Source organism: Rhinopithecus bieti, unplaced genomic scaffold, assembly GCF_001698545.2.
Source record: "Rhinopithecus bieti isolate Rb0 unplaced genomic scaffold, ASM169854v2 scaffold_19617, whole genome shotgun sequence".
Lineage (NCBI taxonomy): Eukaryota > Metazoa > Chordata > Mammalia > Primates > Cercopithecidae > Rhinopithecus > Rhinopithecus bieti.
Window position 1 is genome coordinate 1539678 of NW_016809622.1, and position 14522 is coordinate 1554199.

Below are 14522 nucleotides of genomic sequence, written 5' to 3' on the forward strand. Positions count from 1 at the left end.
ATATAAGTTCTGATTAATTGGTTTAAAATAATAAGCACTTAAATATTGTTAAAAAAATTAAGACTATAATGCCTTTTAGTTCACGTGACTTAAGTAATCTTTGGGAAATAAAAACACAGCTTTAAAGATTATTAGTAAAATAAAGACATTTGGTCGAAATTAGGCAGGTCAGATATTAGGTTTGATAAATGCTTTAAGGTCATAAACTGCTTCTTTGACTCTTGAAAATTGTTCAACTTAACTGCTGTGGAGCCATTAGATTTTAAGTAAGGCCTGCGGACACGTGGAGTTAGCCACATCCCCTAACTATACATGAAAGAGTCAGACATTATCTGCACTTCGGTCTGGTGCCCTAGGCTCCACACTTGGTACATAATTAAAATCATGTACTTACCAGGTTTTTCACCAAAAGTTAAGTTTCTAAGAGTTAACAGTGTAACATGTAATTGAGACTACTAGAGAAGCAGTTTTACATGCAAGGTATGTAAGGAAAATGAAATGTGCTCTTAAAAAAGGATTATAAGGCATGGGAATGTGGATTTTTTTCTTTTTGCCTACTTTAGAAGGTTAAAGGGTTTTGTTTTGTTTTGTTTCGTTTTGTTTTGTTTTGTTTTGGACAGAGTCTCGTTCTGTCACCCAGGCTGGAGTGCAGTGGTGCGATCTCGGCTCACTGCAAGCTCCACCTCCCAGGTTCACGCCATTCTCCCTCCTCAGCCTCCTGGGTAGCTGGGACTACAGGCACCCACAACCACACCCGGCTAATTCTGTTTTTGTATTTTTAGTAGAGACGGGGTTTCACCATGTTAGCCACTATGGTCTCGATCGCCTGACCTCATAATCTGCCCACCTCGGCCTCCCAAAGTGCTGGGATTACAGGCATGAGCCACTGCGCCCAGTCAAGGACTGTTTTAAGTTAGATGGGAAAAAGCCGAAGGTTTGAACAAGTTGTGGAAGGTCGGTGAAGAATTAATCTTGTAAAAGACATTCTGTGCGTGAACATATTGGCTAAAGTTAAAGGTGTACTATTCTGTTTTTCCATAAATTGGACACTGGAATAAAAGCACAACAGGTTTTTCTTAGAGCACTGATCTGCTTTCTAATAACAACAAAAAAAAAGGTATAAAGGGTTATATGCAAGGTTTATAAGAATCTTATGATCAAACTAATTAAAATTGTATAGTTTTGTCCATAAGGTTTTATTAAGAATTGGGTTTGACATCAATAATGTACTAATGCAAAGGTGAAAACTGGCTTTCTGTCTCAAACAAGATTTTCCAAGTTATATTAAAAATAATAAAAGATTTGGCTGAGCATGGTGCCTCATGCCTGTAATCCCAGCACTTTGGGATTTCCAGGTATAAAGAAGTATATAGAACTGTCTCACCTATTACTCTCTAGAGGTTTGCTAGGGCTATTAGGTTCAATTTCTCATATTAGAAATGTCTTGCCTATCCTTTAGTCCCATCTGCTGGAGGCTCCTTGCACCCTTCTTGTACTTCGTCCACTCTGGCAGCTCCCCTGGAGGAGATCTAAGTCCCTCTTGGCACCAGCATGCTGGTACAAATCCCACAGCAGGATCCACCCTAAGCCATATGAGGTGAGCACGGAATCGCAGATAGGACCCACTCACTCCACACAGCAGTAGTGCTTAGTACCATTCACACAAGCAGCACCACAAGTAGGAGAGATTGTGATCATTCAGATGCACATTCAGCCCCTGAATATCGCAAGCAGCAAGGAAATACTTTGTCGCCTTTATGATGTATCTTACCTTGCTCTGTGCACAGAGTTACCTGGTTGCCGCAGTATATGAGGATCCTTTCCCCCAGGTCGCCAGCCAGTTTCTTTCTGCATTGCTGAGAGTCTGGGTTTATTTGTCACACTGGGTGGGTCCCCAGTCTCTCACCCTTAGGCTACCGCAACAAGGCAGTGGGACATGTCTCCCCACAAGAGGCAACCAGAGACCCGTTCTCCAGGGGAGACCACCAGATTGTTACAAACAAATGCTTGTTCCTCTGTGCTGAAAAGAAGAACTAGCGCTCAGATAAAGAATTTTCTCGACCGGGCGCAGTGGCTCACACCTGTAATCCTAGCACTTTGGAAGGCTGAGGCAGGAGGATCACGAGGTAAGGAGATTGAGACCATCCTGGCCAACATGGTGAAACCCCATCTCTACTAAAAATACAAAAATTAGCTGGGCGTGATGGCATATGCCTGTAATCCCAGCTACTTGGGAGGCTGAAGTAGAAGAACTGCTTGAACCTGGGAGTCAGAGGTTGCAGTGAGCCAAGATCACACCACTGCACTCCAGCCTGATGACAGAGCAAGACTCTGTCTCAAAAACAAAAAAGAATTTTCTCAGCAAGGCAATTTTATATCTATAGAAGGGTGCGACTCGCAGATGGAGCAATGGCGGGAATACACCTGAACAAGGGAGAGGAAGGGATTCTTATTCCTGACGCAGGTAGCCCCTACTGCTGTGTCGTTCCCCTATTGGCTAGGGTTGGACCACACAGTCTAAGCTAATTCTGACTGGCTATTTTAAAGAGAACAGGCTTATGAGCCAGAGTGGCAGGGTGAGCAGTTTGGTGGGAAAGATGGTTATGGAACAGGTAACTAAAGGTGACTTAAGTCAGAGCAGGCGACCAGGGTGACTGAGGTCAAAGCAGGTGACCACGATAAATCAGGACAGAGCAGGTGACCAGGGGAACAGATGTAAACTACTGATTAAAACTGGTGGAAAAGGCTATTTACTGAAACTACAAGCAAGTTAAACTTTAAAATGGAGGTCAAAGAACTGAACATACTGACAGACTGATTCTTTGAAGAGAAATTTAGAACTCACTGTATCCAACAGGGTTAACTTGATCTGATAATAAAATTAAAAGTACACTGCAATCTATATAATAGCAGTCCCCAACCTTTTTGGCATCAAGGACCAGCTTTGTGGAAGACATTTTTTCCACAGACCAGGAATGGGGAACACTCAGCACATTACATTTATTGTGCACTTTATTTCTATTATTATTACATTGTAATATATAATGAAATTATCATACAACTCAACACAACGTAGGATCAGTAGAAGCCCTGAGCTTGTTTTCCTGCAACTAGATGGTCCCATCTTGGCGTGATGGGAGGCAAGAACAGATGATCAGGCATTAGATTTGCATAAGAGCACACAACCTAGATCCCTCGCATGCACAGTTCACAATAGAGTGTGTGCTCCTATGAGAATCTAATGCACCCGGATCTGACGGGAGATGGAGCTCAGGCTAATGCAAGCAATGGGGAGTGGCCGTAAATACAGATGAAGCTTTGCTCTCTCACCTCCTGCTGTGCAACCCACTTCCTAACAGGTCATGGACCACTACACATCTGTAGGTCGGGGTCTGGGGACCCCCGCTATATAACATTTGATGTGATCTAAAGAACCACTGTTATGCTATCAAAAAACACTTTTATTTGGCCAAAGCACTTTTTTCTCATGTCATAATTTTTTTATGATGTATGGAATTTAACAATTTGCTTCTTGGAGATTCGGTAGGGGAAAGTGAATTGAAAATAGCTAATTAAACAAGGGAGGCCTAGGTTCCCGAATCAGGTCAGACAGTTTTTCAAAGAACAGTAAAAATCAGTTCTAAAAGCTGAGGAAGCACTTCACTGATAGACTCTCTTCTCATCTAAATTTCTCTCTTCATCTAACTCTAGAAACCTCCTTATTGTTCAAGTAATCCAAACATTCCTGTTACTCGAGCAGTCCTCCCACCTAACCAAGTGTTTTGTTTCATATCACTTCAGTTATGCAAAGTATTTATTTGCACATCAACACCAAAAATATCCCTGATGCTGCTTGGTATACTCAAATTCAACTATTTCTTGTCTTTGGATGTATTAATACAAAATAACTGCATTCACATAAATGAATCATACTTCCAAAATAAAGTCATTTTCTCATGTTGCTAAGGAAAAATATAATGCAACAGCTAAACAATAAACTCATAAAACATGAGTTCAGGAAGAGCTAAGATATTATAAAATCCCTAGTTACATGCTCTGCAGGTGGCACAGGAACATAGATACATACGCACACAGAGTCACACAATCACATGGGTAAGTGTCACCACCTGGCTTCCTATCCTCAATCCAGCACCACCAGCTCCTCTACCACCCTGTCATGGTGCAGGGAGAGAAGTTGGTTTGGAAATAAGAGCCCTCCCACGCCAACAGCAAGAGTGTACACAAGCAAGCACCAAGCCCTGGTGATTCTGGAAGCTCTGAGACTGAGTGGACACAATGAAGGTGGCCTTTGTGCTAATTAGAAAAAGACACCCCTCTGCCAAGGTGGGAGGAACCCAGTATCACTGAGCCAGTACTAGATAAAGGTGATGCCTTTGTGAAACATAGAAAAATCACCCCTTCCTCTGGGTAGATTTACTCCAAGCCAGAAAGCATGGCTTGATGAGCAGGATCAAGTCTGTATTTCAGCCCCACATCCCCTGCTCTTCCAGCTGCCCTGTGCAGAAACAACCCACACAACCCTGTGCAGCAGCCCTGGATATGGGTAGAGTGGAGAGAGGTGTTGGCAGCTTTATCCCGCCTATAGCAGGTAGAGCAGTGACTTCCTGACAATGAGGTCAACCATTTTTTCCACTGAGAGAGACGGTCATGTACCACAGTTCCATCACACACAAAAAAAGCTCAGTTTCAGTCAGCTTATACATAAAAGAGAAAATCTGTAGAAAAGGCAGTTTTAGAAATGTCTCTATAGACCATATAAAATGTGCTGGTTATATAAAATCAAAGACATCCAATGTTTAAAGTTTTCTTTTTTTATTACTTTGATTGGGTATTTGGTTTCCCATCCGAGTAGTAACCAGGCCCGACCCTGATTAGCTTCCAAGATCACACAAGATCAGGCACGTTCAGGGTGGTACGGCCACAGACTTGCTTGGACATTCGGATACAAAGGTTTCAATAAAATGTCTATTTTAACTCTTTCTGAGAGTCAAACCACTTAATCCTCTGTTTTATATGATCAAATATTCTAAATCTGTCACTTGAAATAGCATACTCATGATTAAAAGCAAATTACCTTTTATACCACCAAATGATCCATAGGTCATATTGCAAGCTGTTCTCTGAAGATTATGTTCATACATCAATTTCATCTGATATTGGTTCCCATGTTCCACATTACCCAAAGTTCCTAAGGAAAAAAAAAAGGATTACTTTGTATTTGTGTACACTAAAAAGTTTAATTTGTTCTCATCCACTACTCCAATTCTAAGTAATTCAATTTTAGGGAAATTATAATGGCAAAGCACTAAAATATTATGTATTGTGAAAAATTAGCATACTGATGATACAGAAAGCCAGTACAGTTAAAACAATTTACATCTCAGCTAAATTACACCATTAGACAAAATACTACCCTGGAGGACATTTTATATTCTATTTTTATTAGACAGATTATATCTGAGTAAAGTGTAATTATTTAAATAACAACAAAACCCTCTAATTTCAGCTCTGAAATAAATAAGTTATCTGCATTTATAAACACTAATAGAGCAAAGAAATGACTCAAAGTGTCTAAGAAAAAAAAATCTCCAATACTTTCAAGCAATTAATGTTCCTGCCCCAACTCTCAAAATACTCAAGCCCCTAATTTTATTCTAATTAACTGAGAAATTTTCTAAGACTTCCCTCAAGAGTAAATAGGAATTTTTTTTTTTTTATTTTTTTTTTTTTTTTTTTTTTTTTTTTTTTTTTTGAGATGGAGTCTCATACTGTCACCCAGGCTGGACTGCAGTGGTGCGATCTCCGCTCACTGCAAGTTCCAACTCCCGGGTTCACGCCATTCTCCTGGCTCAGCCTCCCAAATAGCTGGGATTACAGGTGCCTGCCACCACAACTGACTAATTTTTTGTATTTTTAGTAGAGACGGGGTTTCAACATGTTAGCCAGGATGGTCTCGACCTCCTGACCTTGTGATCCGCCTGCCTCAGCCTCCCAAAGTGCTGGGATTACAGGCGTGAGCCACCGCACCTGGCCAGAAAATGTTTTTTATTTGAAGTCTGCCAAGAAGAATCTCCTTCCAAACACAGAAAAATACTCTGCATTTAATAGACTGCATGTGCTTCACTTTCTAGTTCTTTTCAAATGAGAAAAGAGTATTTGTCTGTATTTTATAGATATAGAGCAAGAATATTATAATTAAAAGATGTGTTAGAAAGCAAAAGGATTCAGAAAGCAACTTTCTCCATAAAGAATCATCATTCGTTAATCCAAAATGTAAAAGTTAAGGAAAATTTTAAATTATCATAAAGCAAATGCAATAGTCCTCAAACTGGGTAGTACTCAATCACTAAAAACATCTAAATATATATGTATGTGTACTTATTTATTTATAAATTTATATAGGAGCATTTATTTGTTTTGGGTTTGCTTGTCCAGAAGAATTTACCAACATACACTGAGATTGTAAGAATATATTTTTATTTCCATTTTAGAATAGAAGCACCCTAAGTTCAAATAAAATTTACAGAAATTTCCCCAAAATCACACAGTATTCAAGGTAGAGAACTGAGTATTCAAACCAGACCTTTAGAATCTAAACCAAATCTTTAGAACCAGGCACTATGTATTGTATCCTGCTACCCAGTTGTCCACCATTTAACAACTTTCAGGGAATGTGGTCCTCGCACTCTGTAAAGATTTTACTCTCCATGGATCCTGTCAATGACAATTTCCCCAAAGAAAACAGTTTCAAGAATATGTCTTTTCCACTGCAGGGTATCAGAATACACCACCTCAAACAGGACTCTTTCGCATATGGATTATTCTGAGCTAAAGGCCATAGGGAACTAGTCAGAAAAGATCTAAAAACAAACAGGTCATCATTTAAAAAAGAAATCTCCATTTATTAAAAAAAAGTCTCCCTCCCTTGTATCAGGAAGAGGAGTACCCTTAGCTCTTTTCAATGGAGAAGGCCTCAACTTAAATCACCATAACAAACTTTACTAAGTAACCCTTGTTTACCACACTTTTTCTGGTCACCTTCCCATAACTTGCCTTCTGTGTAAAGAAGCCCAAAACCCATTTTCTTTCATTTCACCTAAAATGCTATGTTAGCCCAAGGTCCAACTACCCTTTTGAGTCACTCATTGTGGAATACTCCCATGTGTACATGAGCAATGCATATGTTAATACATTTCTGCTTGTTTTTCCTCTTGCTAATTAGTCTTTGGCCAGTCTAATTTATAAAGCCCCAGCTGAAGAGCCTAAGTTGAGTAAAGATTTTTTTTTCCCTCCCTTTTGCCTTTCTCAGCCTGGCCAATCATAGTAGCTGACATTCAGCCAATCATAGGAAGCCAAGTGATCAGACCATGTTCAAGCAAAGTAAATGCTGAGCTGCCAGGAATTAAGCTGTTTCTGTACCTCACTTGCATTGTCTATCCATAAATGTTGCCTGCTCATGTTGAAGAACAGAGCACTCTGAACCTCCTCTGGTGGTTGTGAGGGCTGCCCAACACCTGAGGTATTCTTTGCTCAATTAAAGTCCATTAAATTAAATTGCCTTAAGTTTGTCCTGTAATACTCAAAAGAGGAAAAATCATCAGGGGAGGATTTCTTGAATGAGAATAATTTCTACTCAGTTCCATGCCCCCCACAAGTGGTTAATTAACAGTAGTTTTTTTTTTTTTTTTTGGAGACAGAGTCTCACTCTGTTGCCCAGGATGGAGTTCAGCGGCTTTATTTCCACACACTGCACTCTGACTCCTGGGTTCAAGTGACTCTCCTGCCTCAGCCTCCCGAGTAGCTGGGATTACAGGCACCCGCCACCACACCTGGCTAATTTTTGTATTTTTAGTAGAGACAGGGGTTCCCCACGTTGGCCAGGCTGGTTTCAAACTCCTGACCTCAGGTGATCCACCCACTTTGGCCTCCCAAAGTGCTGGGATTATAGGCATGAGCCACCGTGCCCGGCCAACAATAGATTTTATACACCAATAGAATAAGAAACAAAGATAAAGGCTTAAATTTGCCTGCTGACCTTGATGGAAGATGAAGGTTTTCTGGATTCTAAATGGTAGTAAAATCAGTGAGGTGCCAGGAAGCTGAGGAGGAATCACAACCAAACCAGCCACACGGGTGAGGGAAACACATACGGTATTAATCTGAAGAGAGTTGTAACCTCCAAGAAACCAGAAAAAGCAGCTCCAGGAGTCACCTGGTTTATCCCTACAGAAATTGCAAATTTCATTCTGAACTGTTAAATCAAGGTTAGCCTAAAGCTGCCTCCTTACATATTTTAAGTTCAGCCTAAAGGTTTCCTCTGTACATAGTGAATTATAACATAAATGGAGGTGTAAACAGACTGTAACCTTCCCTTGTGCCAATCATCGAGTTTTGGTCAAAGGCGGCCAGCTGATCAAACTGTGTTCAAATGGGGTGAATGCTGAGTTGTAACCAATTCAGCTGTTTCTGTATCTCATTCCATTTTCTGTACATCTCTTTCATGTTTCTGTCTATAAATCTTCTACTACATGGCTGCACTGGAGTCTCTCTGAGCCTACTCTGGCTCAAGAGGCTGCCCAACTCACAAATTGTTCTTTGTTCAATTAAATCCTGTTAAATTTAATTTGGCTAAGGTTTTTCTTTTAACAGATGGTGTCAGAAGTGGGATCCAAAGTAGAGCTTCTAACAACCCCCATGAGAGCTGAGTGACCAAGCGAGGTACCCACTAGGCCTGTTGTGTCCATTGCTCTCTCACAGCAACTGGGGATTGTGGTAAGTTCTCTCTCAGATTCAGAAGCTCCACATATTTGTGTTTTGAGCTCTCCAAGTTTCTTTGAGCAAATTTCTGATCCAGACTGGGTTTGGAAGTCATGGCAGAAACTGGACTGGGTCTAGCATCAGACTGAATCCAATAATTATCTTGTATCCAGTTGGGGCTTCTTATATCTGACTAGGTCAAAAGAAACTGGTAGTAAATGGAAATATTGCAGGGGTATAAACTTTGGCTTTTGGAAGTTTGCAGAAATTTCTGTGTTCTGCTCCCTTTGTTTCATTTTGCTTGCACACTTAGGTAGGGAAAAGTCATTGGCTAGGTTGACCTAGGAGCCAAAGCCAATATTTGAGGTAAAAATGGGAACCTTAGTTTCTGAAGAACTGAGTACCTTCCAGCTTATATGTGCGTAAGTATTAGGCCCCAGCAGCAGTAAAGTCTTACAGAAATGGCAAAATCTTACTAAAGATAAGTTACAAATGTGGAGTGTTCCAAATGAACAACACTGCACCAAAGATGTACATTTGAAAATGAAGATACCCCAAACAGGCTCATCTAGGGATGCCTATTGACCTGCAGAAGCTTCTAAAATTTTTCAAATTTTTTTCTTTTTTGAGATGGAGTCTCACTCCATTTTTGTATTTTTAGTAGAGATGGGGTTTCACCATGTTAGCCAGGATGGTCTCAACCTCCTGACCTCGTGATCTGCCCCCCTCAGCCTCCCAAAGTTCTGGGATTACAGGCGTGAGCCCCCTAGCCGGCCAAATTTTCAATATTTTATTAAAAGACTTTATTAAAGGTAAATAAAAAGCTTAAGCAACTAATTGATAAGAAAAATTAAATGTGCTAATCTTTTGGCTTAGTTACTATCCTGACCCAAAGGTGAAAAGAAAGCTATCCTAGATAAAGTGTTTATAAAAGGCAGGCCTTCAGGCAAAATAGGCTTGCTTCTTTTTCAGATGCAACCACGCTGAGTCCAGGCATAGAGGATGCTTTCTTCACCCTATTCCTTAATGGGCTCCACTCTTAACTCAGTAATTTTTGCTAACAAACAGTAGCTAAATTAAGAACACCTATTGAACTAAAATATGCCTTTCTGGAATTTAATCGGCTATCTTGAAACCCTTCTGTAAAAGAAATTTACATCTATTAACGAAACCACCATTTTTAAGGATGTCTCTCTGTGTATATTAGAAACTCTTACCATTGTTTTAAATTGGCATAAGTCATATCTTTGATTAAGGTGTCTTTCTGGCCATCTTGTCTTAACTGAATTTTTATGGGAGCACCATTTTTTCCTTGGTTTGAACAAATGATGATACAATATTTAGGCCTAAAATCTTAGCTATGTACTTATGGAATACAATCTTTGTTGTTTGGCCTAAGAGTTGTTATTTTAGAAATGCAAATTTGTTCCCTGGTTAACAATTGCTTAGGGCAATGAAACAAGTAACTGGAACATTAATAGACCAAATAGGGAAAAGAAAAACTATTTAAAAGCCAGCAAATGAAAATCTTTCATGTCCGTGTGTGTTATGTGTCTGTGATAATATTTGGTAAATAAGGCTAATTCTAAAATTGTTGCTAAAATAGGAATGGCTTCAAAATTATCAGTTAAATATAACAAGATATTTGCTTGATTGACTGTGAGCTGTTTTTGGTTTAGAGCCTCTAGATTTGGGGGTCTGCGTAGATGGACATGACGAGGTCAAGAGGCATGTTCTTTTTTTTTTTATTTAGAGACAGAGTCTTCCTCTGTCACCCAGGCTGGAGTGCAGTGGCGCAATCTCAGCTCACTGAAAGCTCTGCCTCCTGGGTTCAAGCCATTCTCCTGCCTCAGCCTCCCGAGTAGCTGGGACTACAGGTGCCTACCACCACGCCTGGCTAATTTTTTGTATTTTTTAGTAGAGACAAGGTTTCATGGTGTTAGCCAGGATGGTCTCGATCTCCTGACTTTATGATTCGCCTGCCTTGGCCTCCCAAAGTGCTGGGATTACAGGTGTGAGAACCATGATCGGCCTAGAGGCATGTTCTTAGTGCCTAGACCACTAGCTACAAGCCAGAACTAAGCCCAATACGCTCCCTTCTCCTCTGCTTTCCTGCTTGCCTACTGGTTATTTGGGGAGGGGTTGAATCCTCCAGATACACTCTTCACAACTCTGTCTTCTGTTCTGACCTCTGCAACTGGTAAGTCAGGACTCAGAGAGGCCTTGACCTTCAATAGGCCTCCTGAGTAACACAAGGCTACCTGGTACCCAGAATGACTAAGGGAAGACATTAAGGACGGTACCTGTGCCATACTTTCAAAATTCTTTTCAGTAATTTAAAATCTTCAGGTCATGTTATGTTAAATTAAGTAATAATCATAAAATGTCTGAGTCATTTGTAAGTTAAAATATTGAAATATTAATTATTAAACATAAGTTTGTCTATATATGTTGACATTATGTTTATATGATACAGAAAAACTACATATATTTAGATCTGTTAAAAAACAATAATTGGAAGAACAATCTTTCTAAAAAGATATAAAAATAGTTTTTATCTACAAATACTGATATAAAATTAGTTCAAAATTATTTTCTAGGGTTTTCATCAGAAATTAAGGTTACTAAGAGTTAAAATTTTAGACAGATTTGATAAATTTATTTATGAGATTTTATTAAAATTAGCTTTAGTATTTATAATACACTAACACAAAAGTAAAATTTGATTTCTCTTTTGAACAAAACTTTTGTGTAGCATTTATTAATAAGACACAGTAAAATATTTTCATTCATGCATTGAGTAAACTGCAAAAAGGAAANTAAACATTATTTGAAAGGTTAAATTACACGGGAAGCACTGTCAAACAAGAAAAGATCCTTAATCTTCAAGTTATATTTTAATGAATATGTTACTAATATATGTTCCAAAATTATATGGGATTTCTAGAATTCTAGTATGTCTGGGCATATGCTATCAGTCCTATTTATGGCTATTGTGTTAAGTTATTATAGGCCATATAAATGACAAAATTTCCTTGTCAATTGTGTCTTTAACTATAATCATTTAAAGTTATTTCCAGAGTTAATTGCTTAATTTTAATGCAGTTACTGAAAACTTTACAAGCACCCAAAATCCTAGAGTATCGTATCTTTAAGGAGGTGCATGAAAGGATAGAAAGGACCCCAACAAGCACTCTTGAATATGGGTTTCTGGTAACTTTAGGATCATATCATTTGGATGGGGTAAGAATTCCCAGAACTTAAGGCTGAGCGCAGTGGCTCACGCTTGTACTCCTAGCACTTTGGGAAGCCGAGGCAGGCGGATCACGAGGTGAGGAGTTTGAGATCAGCCTGGCCAAAACAGTGAACCCCATCTCTTCTAAAAATACAAAAATTAGCTGGACATGGTGGCAGGCACCTGTAATCCCAGCTACCCAGGAGGCTGAGGCAGGAGAGTCGCTTGAACCTGGGAGACAGAGGTTGCAGTGAGCCGAGATCATGCCACTGCACTCCAGCCTGGGCAACAGAGCTAGACTACAACTCAAAAAAAAAAAAAAAAAAGAATTCCCAGAACTTTAATGAACAGACTGACTAGTTTATAAAACTGCAAACCCAAGCAGGACAAAAAGATTCAACACTAAGAAAATATTTTGCCAGATTTTCATGCTAAACCAGACAGTACTGAAATTGTTTATATATATGCAATGTGAACGAACTCCATGATCCAAGTCAAATTACCTAGAACTTTCAGTTATCAGAGGTGTAAATCTAAGCTGGAGAAACAACTGTTATTTAAGAGGACATTGAGTCTAACATTAAGCATGGAGTCATGGAGAACCTGGACAGCCACCTTGTGCTTCCTGAGTCCTTAAAGCTTTTGTCATTAAAAGCTCTGCATTCTATGACTCATCATGGAAGAGATAAAATTATCCAAGTTACAAAATGTATTAATTGGAATATGGCTGAATAGCAACAGCTCCGATCTGCAGCTCCCAGTGTGAGCGATGCAGAAGACGGGTGATTTCTGCATTTCCAAGTGAGCTACCTGGGTCATCTCACTGGGACTGGCTGGACAGTGGGTGCAGCCCATGGAGGGCAAGCCGAAGTGGGGATGGGATGGGGGGCGCATCACCTCACCCGGGAAGCACAAGGGGTTGGGGGATTTCCCTTTCCTAGCCAAGGGAAGCCAGGACAGACTGTACATGGAAAAATGGGACACTCCCGCCCAAATACTGCCCTTTTCCAACGGTCTCAGCAAACGGCACACCAGGAGATTATATCCCACGCCTGGCTAGGTGGGTCCCATTCCCACAGAGCCTTGCTCACTACTAGTGCAGCAGTCTGAGATCAATCTGCAAGATAGCAGTCTGACAAGGGGAGGGGCGTCAGCCATTGCCGAGGCTTAAGTAGGTAAACAAGGCGGCCAGGGTAAGCTTGAACTGGGTGGAGCCCACCGCAGCTCAACAAGGCCTGCTGCCTCTGTAGACTCCACCTCTGGGGGCAGGGCATAGCTGAACAAAAGGCAGCAGAAACTTCTGCAGACTTAAAAGTACCTGTCTGACAGCTCTGAAGAGAGCAGTGGTTCTCCCAGCATGGTGTTTGGGCTCTGAAAACAGATAGACTGCCTCCTCAAGTGGGTCCCTGACCCCTGAGTAGCCTAACTGGGAGACACCTCCCAGTAAGGGCCGACTGACACCTCATACAGGCAGGTGCCCCTCTGGGATGAAGCTTCCAGAGGAAGGATCAGGCAGCAATATTTGGTGTTCTGCGATATTTGCTGTTCTGCAACCTCCACTGGTGATACCCAGGCAATCAGGATCTGGAGTGGACCTTCAGCATACTCCAACAGATCTGCAGCTGAGGGACCTGCCTGTTAGAAGCAAAACTAACAAACAGAAAGGAACAGCATCAACATCAACAACAACAAAAAAAACCCATCTGTAGGTCACCAACATCAAAGACCAAAGGTAGATAAAACCACAAAGATGGGGAGAAACCAGAGCAGAAAAGCTGAAAATTCTAAAAACCAGAGTGCCTCTTCTCCTCCAAAGGATCGCAGCTCCTCACCAGCAATGGAACCAAGCTTGGCAGAGAATGAGTTTGACAAGATGAAAGAAGTAGGCTTCAGAAGGTAGGTAATAACAAACTTCTTGGAGCTAAAGGAGGATAATCAAACCCATGGCAAGGAAGCTAAAAACCATGAAAACAGATTAGATGAATGGCTAACTAGAATTAACAGTGTAGAAAAGACCTTAAATGACCTGATGGAGCTGAAAACCATGGCACAAGAACTACCTGACACGTGCACAAGCTTCAACAGCCGATTCAATCAAGTGGAAGAAAGGGTATCAGTGATTGAAGATCAAATTAATGAAATAAAGTGAGAAGAGAAGTTTAGATTAAAAGGAGTAAAAAGAAACGAACAAAGTCTCCAAGAAATATGGGACTATGTGAAAAGACCAAATCTATGTCTGACTGGTGTACCTGAAAGTGATAGGGAGAATGGAACCCAGTTGAAAAACACTCTGCAGGATGTTATCCAGGAGAACTTCCCCAACCTAGCAAGGCAGGCCAACATTCAAATTCAGGAAACAGAGAATGCCACAAAGATACTCCTCAAGAAGAGCAACTCCAAGACATAAATTGTCAGATTCACCAAGGTTGAAATGAAGGAAAAAATGTTAAGGGCAGCCAGAGAGAAAGGTCAGGTTACCCACAAAGGGAAGCCCATCAGACTAACAGCA

General features: G+C 40.5%; 1 protein-coding gene across 4 annotated transcripts in view; it reads right to left on the reverse strand.

Moving 5' to 3' along the window:
- BBS9 (Bardet-Biedl syndrome 9) overlaps positions 1-14522 on the reverse strand; it is a 506926-nt gene that overhangs the window by 456282 nt on the left and 36122 nt on the right. For all 4 annotated transcript variants that reach the window (XM_017889840.1, XM_017889842.1, XM_017889841.1 and 1 more), the window contains exon 5: positions 5096-5209. The gene's annotated coding sequence lies outside the window, so the exon portion shown is untranslated. The remainder of the gene's footprint in view (positions 1-5095; positions 5210-14522) is intronic.